Below are 6822 nucleotides of genomic sequence, written 5' to 3'. Positions count from 1 at the left end.
TGCTTGCCCTTTCTATGAAAAACAAATTAACAAATCGGTCATGCTGTCCCCTTGAGGTTTCCCTTTGAGGAGAGAGAATCTTGGGGGCTTTAAGGACTATCAATACAATGTTTATCCTCCTATTAAATTTAAATGTTTTTAATGTTTATTTATTTTTGAGAGAGAGAGAGTGAGAGAGAGTGCGAGCAGGGGAGGGGCATAGAGAGAGAGACACACAGGATCCAAAGCAGTCTCTAGGCTCAGAGCTGTTGGCACAGAGCCCCATGCAGGGCTCAAACCCACAGACCAGGAGGTCAATGACCTGAGCTGAAGTCGGATGCTCAACCGACTGAGCCACCCAGGTGCCCCAGTCCTCCTATTAAATTTTAAACAATCATCTGTTTTACTGATTCAAGAAATTCCTGGTAAGTACTGAAATTAGGAAATATATATGGAGGTACATCGAATACATATCTATTAGAATTTTGTGTAGGCTTCTCCGGACTCCATGTTTTCAGCTCATTCCCATTTCTAAGCTGTTTAAGAAAAAAGAGTATGCAGAAATGAGTTCAGAGTGCCTAAGCCAGCTTTCTCAATAAAGCCTATGCAGATGACCCTTTTTTATGGAAAACCGATATAGTAAGGACTGTATTTTAAAGCTTCCTTTTCCAGTTGAATTATTAAAAAATGAGTTCATTCTTTTCAGGAAGAATCCTACTTTTGGTACGGTTTTCTTGGTTGTAGTTGCCTTTGACTTGAAATTTGAAGTCTTCCACCAGAATGAATGTTGCAGTATTTTTGCTTCTTAGTAAAAAATTGTTTTCAGATTTATGCTCGTTATTTTGAGCATAAAAGATTTGTGACCATGGCAATGGTTTTCAGTAACACAATGGCACTTAAGTTGCAGTATTAACACATTGTGGGGATTGGTACACTTTTTTCCTGCAACTTCAGGGCTGCTGAGAAAAGTGATTCAGTCCATGAAGGCCTTGGTAGAATTAGTTCACTTGTACATTTATTTTTAACAACTCAAATTATTTGCATAAGGACGTGCAAGTGTCCTTGTGCAGGTAAAAGGCTACGTGTTGAGGAAAAAACACAAGATTAGGGAGTAAGATGCTTAGCTCCTTCTCTCCTATGACATTCCTATGTGTGACTTAACAAACCACTTTCCTAGGCATTAGCTATAAGATGTTAAGGTTAAGGAACATCTAAGGTTCCTTTTAGCTCTAACACTTTATTTCTATGATAAATGTTAATTGTATATATACACATAAACCCCCATCTAAGGTCCCTTTGGCTCTAATGGTCTATTTCTATGATAGATGTTAATTGTATATATACACCTAAATCGCAGTTTCTTAGATAAAGGTAGAAACAAACTGAATAACTATGTATCCCATTGTCTCCCATTGTAAATGATCTCTACTCTCCCCTCTTTGCCCTCTCAGGGAATTCCAAGAACTCCAGAAGGGATTTCAGAAACCAAGGTTAAGAACTGATTTCTAGCATCCTAGAAATTATGATGCAATAGCTGCTTAGTCAATGTTGTTTTCACTTCCTTCCCATAGTCCTATTCATGTTAATAATATTCTGAGCTTTCAGCAAGCAATTTAGAAGATTTGAAATTTAAAAGAGGAGAAAGGGGAACATGAAATACTATTTTTAACTATGGGGAAGGTCACTATTTTTAAAGAGAAAATGAAGAGCTGACTCCCAACTTTTTAAGGTAGAGATGATCTTCTGCTCCCTGACGCCTGCCATTAAGACTTACTTTTTTATGAATGAGTGAACAAGAGAAAAAATGAACACTGAATGGCATTTTCAGGTCCGGCAATGAAAAGGTAAGACTGCAATACTGAAATAAACACGAGTTGAGGAAATGGGCATTCCAGATACAGTGTGGTATGCCAGCCCTCCCGTGATATTCATTAAGTCTCTTTATTTCCCTACTTTTTCTTTCAATATCTGTAAATTGGAGAGTCTGGACTAAATTTACTCCTAAGCTCACTTTTAACTGTAAATATACTGCTTTCGGGATATATGTCTGTTATGTAATATAAACAGAATTTTTCTGCATGTAGCTATTATGCTTTTAGTCCCCCAAAGTAGTTTTACCTTTACCTCTATTATCTGGAATGGACTCAGGGAATGCAAATAATTCGAATATTTTTAAGCAAATATTTCCAAAGCAAAAAATTTGAATATTTGTTTAAGCAAATTATAGAAAGAAATGTAAACTTTCAGGTACTCTCCCTTTTCTGTTATTTCCTATCCTTTAGAAAACATCATAAGCAGGACTTACTTTCAAGATTACCTCCCAAGTAGGTAAACTTCTACCTGTGGATAATTACCAACAGAGGAACATTGCATTTTAAAACCAGACATAAAACCAATGAAAACAAAACAAAACTTTTCATAAAAAATGAGTTAGAGTAATAATTCATAACAAATGAAAAGGCAAACATGGAAGTTATTTTCACAAGGATGATAAATAAGCCAAGATTTTCCTGTTTTACAATCTCAATTAAGCTGTAACATACACTCATGAAAAAGATAGTCCTGAATGTCCCAGAGGCACAAAAGAGGGTGGACCTACTTAGTTTATTTCTAAATTGTCAGCTCTTTTTTTTTCTATTCTTTCAGTAAAATAAACTGTTTTGCTGAATAAGAGGGTTAAGAAAAGGCCTGAGTGAGTCACTCCAATTTGTTTCCACGTTCTGAACAGTCAGTAAAGAAATTTATTGCCTCATTAGGCATTTTGAGTAGATTTCTGGAAACCTGGGTGACGTAAGATAGAAAAGTAACCTAGTAAGACGGTTTAAAAGCGGTTGCAGCTGAATTTGTTTTTGAAATTGCCAGTTGCCTGTTAGACGGGAATGACATAGCGATTTGTTTCACGAAACGGTGCCAGGCAGCGGGCTGGTTTCAAGGAGGAAATTGTGTCTATTTTCAGCCCGTGCTAGAAAATACTGTAAGATGACAGAGGCAAGATGATTGGAGGAGGGCCTTGGGCTCAGTAATGAGATCAAGACTAAGCTTCTTATGAGCGGAAACAATGGAGGCTGTGCCGTCGAGGCTGGGTGGTGAGCTTACAGCCCGCCGCGCACACAGGGGATGTCCCGCTCTTGTAGCCCCTGCTCTTTGTTTAGCTGATATTTAGCTAAGTTCAAATACAGATACTTAACATAGGACCTCCCTCACACTAAGGCATCTGTAACCACTCTACCTCGGGTTGTGAGCTTCAAAGACGCATTAATAGTCAAGGGAGCATCGGTTCTTTCCTCACACTGTACATTTGCAATCATCTTCCAGAGTTAGAAAGGAACTTCTCTTTAATTTCTTTTAAAAATGACTAAAAATTGGCAGTAGCTAAAGTATTATTTGTATTTGAACAAAGGAATGTCGAATTCACTTCAAAATGTAAACAACCCAGGAGGCAAAAACTCTGAAGGACAAATGATTTATTAATAAGCAGGACACAATGACTTGCTTGCCTAAAAGAACTTTCTTTTTGTATGTTTAGCAGATAAACACATTAATCATGATCAGTCTGCTCTATACCAAAAGAGAATTTGATAAATTAATCACATCCAACCATAAAACAAGGAAATTTCAGGGAATCTTCTAGATAAGAGGAGTGGAAATGTTTGTTTCCCGTAATGAAAAGAAATGTGTGTGTCTATGTGTGTGTGCACATACATACCTACACGTATGTATACACATGTACATATATAGGCTAGACATACGACATTCTAATGAACAGGTTTGAGTTTCCATAAAGTTGGAGAATAATGGGATGAAAGGGAAAATAAAGATTTAATCTGAACTCCTTTTTTTTTTTTTTTTCTTGTTAGTAACAGAAAGATTTCTCAGCACTGCTTATGTTCTAACTACAAAAGATTCCAACGTTGGGAGAGATCTTGGGATATAAAAAGAAGGAAATATTTTCTCCACCATCAAATTTTTCAATTCTCCCAAATGGCCAACAGCCTGTTACCAGTGTTCTGTTGAACATCCAGAGAATAAAAGTTGAAAGAGATGAAAATATATGGTGACAAGATGCTGAGGGGGAGATATGGGGAAAAGAGGCCTGGATTCTTAACCCAGCTTTGCTAATCTTTGGCAGTTTCCTCATCAGTAACATGTAAGACTTGGACTGGATGGCTTCAAATTGCCCTCGAAGTTTTAAGAAACTTAAATTTCTGAGTCTACCTTGGTGGTCTGGAGGAGATTAAAATCCACTTAAAACTTGAAGGAAGGAATTAAAAGCAGCAAAATGGTGCCTTTCCTCATTACTCCCTTTCTAATTAACATTATAAAAGTTTCAGATCTGAGATCCTGCCAAATTTAAAGGTCTGCTGTTTTACATCTATACTCTTCTACATCCAATTATTTCTCCCTAAGAAAATATAAGATCAGTTATTTCTTAATGATTATTTGTTGACTATGATGCTCATTGAGCTTCTTGTGGGTAGGGCAATTCAACAAATATTTAATTAATGGCTGCTATGCATTGGGCGGTGAGAAAGCAATAGAAAATACCTACCACTCCCACCAACCGTCTCTTAAAAACATAACAAAATGACAAATAGTCCTTGGTTTAGGGAACTTAGAGTGTGCCTGGTACCAGAATAGTCATTCTGAATAGTTATTCAGAAATATTTATTCAATGATTGTGTTGATATACTGAAGGAAGTAATTAGAGTACAGTATTACAAATCTGTATATTTAAATATATATATATTTAAATATGATACATGTATCGCTATTCAACGGAGTAGGAAAATCTTTGCTTAGAGGAGTCATGGAAATATTTAGAGAGTGGTTGACATTTCAGCTGAGCAGGCTCAACAACAAATAAGATTTCAAAAGCACATTTTTAACAAAGGTAACATACCAGTTTATGGAATGTTTGTGATTGATGAACCCATGTTTTGTGGAGAGTGGTCATAGGTTATAGGAGGTGCGGACAGAAAGGTGGTTGGAACTAAATTACCAAGAGTTTTCAAATATCAGGCTAAGTAATTTAAACTTCATATTACGAGTAGTTAAAACTTCATACTATAAATAAAAGGAAGTAGGGGTTTTTTAGTAAGGGAAAAAGGGAGGTGGCCAGGTTTGTTTTTGTGACTTCTGATCCTTTCTGTGTGCCGAAAGTCTGAATTAGACATTTTAAGAGCTTCTCCAACGTTTCCACCCATGTTCCAGCAACCAAATGAAGTCAGTCTCTACCTTCTAAAGTAAGTAATGTATGATGTTTACACTATAGCATTGAATACACCAAGCAGACCTTTTCAAATGACACATCCCTCTTCAGCTTTCTGGAGATTCTGACATGTCTTCTGTCTTCCTAGCTCTTTTTCCCCCCATTTTTTTTAGACTTACAAATATACCATGTGGATTCCAGATGCCATTCATATCCTAACATAAACTCTAAGGACACAGAATTATGACAAATTATATAAGCCAAAATAAAAATAATAATAACATTGAAAGCCAGGAAATGTTAATAGTGTGAGCTCTGGATCCTGACAGCCGATGTTTAGGTCTTGGTTTTGCCACTGACTAACAGTGACTTTGACCAAGGTATTTAAATTCTGCAGCTAGGTTTTGGGGATAACGTTACCTTCTCTTCCAGAGTTGTCTTGAGGATTAAAAAAGTTAATACAGAATATGGCTTGACCTATATTAAGCAGTCCATAAATCGTTGTAGATGTTGCTGTTACTGTATAATAGAGGAAGTTTGTAGAATCTCTGTTCATCCCTTATGATGTCTTCTTTCTGCCTCCGTGAGTGATGCTGCTTCTTTTTGGGATGACCTTAGTCCTTCTCAACGTCTTCTACAAGGAGCACGCATTCTTCTCTTTGCCAAAATCTATATTTCACTATGATTACATATCTGAATCTAAATACACATTCAGATCTTTCCATGTTAAATCACAGCTTCTTGTTCTAACCAAACACCAATGTTTTTGTTCTGTTACCTTGTTCATTTTTTCCTTAAAATGGTAACTATTCCCCTCCAAATCTGCTTCTTACCCATGCATTTATTCAAGGGCTTTTTTTTTTTTCAGATGCCTCGTTTAGTTTAGTAGTTCAAGAACTATCAAGTCATTCCCCTATCTCAACACACTCCCCAATTTGAAAAGAAAATCCCATTTTCATTAATGCTTCTTCACAGATCTTATTTTTGGAAGACTTTATTAATCTTTATGGGTCTTCTCTAGATTTCATTAAGATTTTTACTTCCTTTTTAACTTGTGAAGACAAGATTGGGGCTCAGCTAAATTAGAGGGATTAGAGCATGGTTTAGAGCATCAAGTCCCAGACTGGGCTGAGTGTTCTGGAAACAACACTCTGCTTCCCAGAAAGAGCCGTTTGGGAAGCCATTGCTTCTTCTACTGCAATAGTTCTCTCCACCATCAACTCTGACAGTTGTTTCTTTTCAGACCTGTGTGGTTATGTGTTAAATAAATCTAGGGGCGCCTGAGTGGCTCTGTCGGTTAAGCGTCAGACTCTTGATTTTGGTTCAGGTCATGATCTCAAGGTTTGTGAGATCAGGCCCCACAAGGGGCTCTGTGCTGACAGCTAGGAACCTGGAGCCTGCTCGGGATTCTATGTCTCCCTCTCTCTCTGCCCCTCCCCTGCTCACACGTGCAAATGCACGTGTGCACTGTCTCTCAAATTAAATAAACATTAAAAAAAAATGTAAATAATGATTTAGAATGGGAATCACTGTAAAATGCAAACTATTCTTGTTATTAAACTAAATTTAACAGTGATCCAGGATTTTAAAATCAGAGTAAAAAATGACAAAGAGAAAAGCAAAATCTGTGATGG

At 36.9% G+C, this 6822-nt stretch overlaps 1 long non-coding RNA gene across 1 annotated transcript in view; it reads left to right on the top strand.

Annotated features, from left to right (window-relative positions):
• The first annotated feature begins 1263 nt into the window (after positions 1 to 1263).
• The window catches only part of LOC125920807 (uncharacterized), a 329534-nt gene continuing 323975 nt past the window's right edge, over positions 1264 to 6822 (top strand). The window contains exon 1 of the long non-coding RNA XR_007457205.1: positions 1264 to 1823. This is a non-coding gene — a long non-coding RNA (uncharacterized LOC125920807). The remainder of the gene's footprint in view (positions 1824 to 6822) is intronic.

This window comes from Panthera uncia, chromosome C2, assembly GCF_023721935.1.
Source record: "Panthera uncia isolate 11264 chromosome C2, Puncia_PCG_1.0, whole genome shotgun sequence".
Classification (NCBI taxonomy): domain Eukaryota; kingdom Metazoa; phylum Chordata; class Mammalia; order Carnivora; family Felidae; genus Panthera; species Panthera uncia.
Note: the sequence above shows the minus strand (reverse complement) of the source record. Positions and strands in the feature narration are given on the sequence as shown.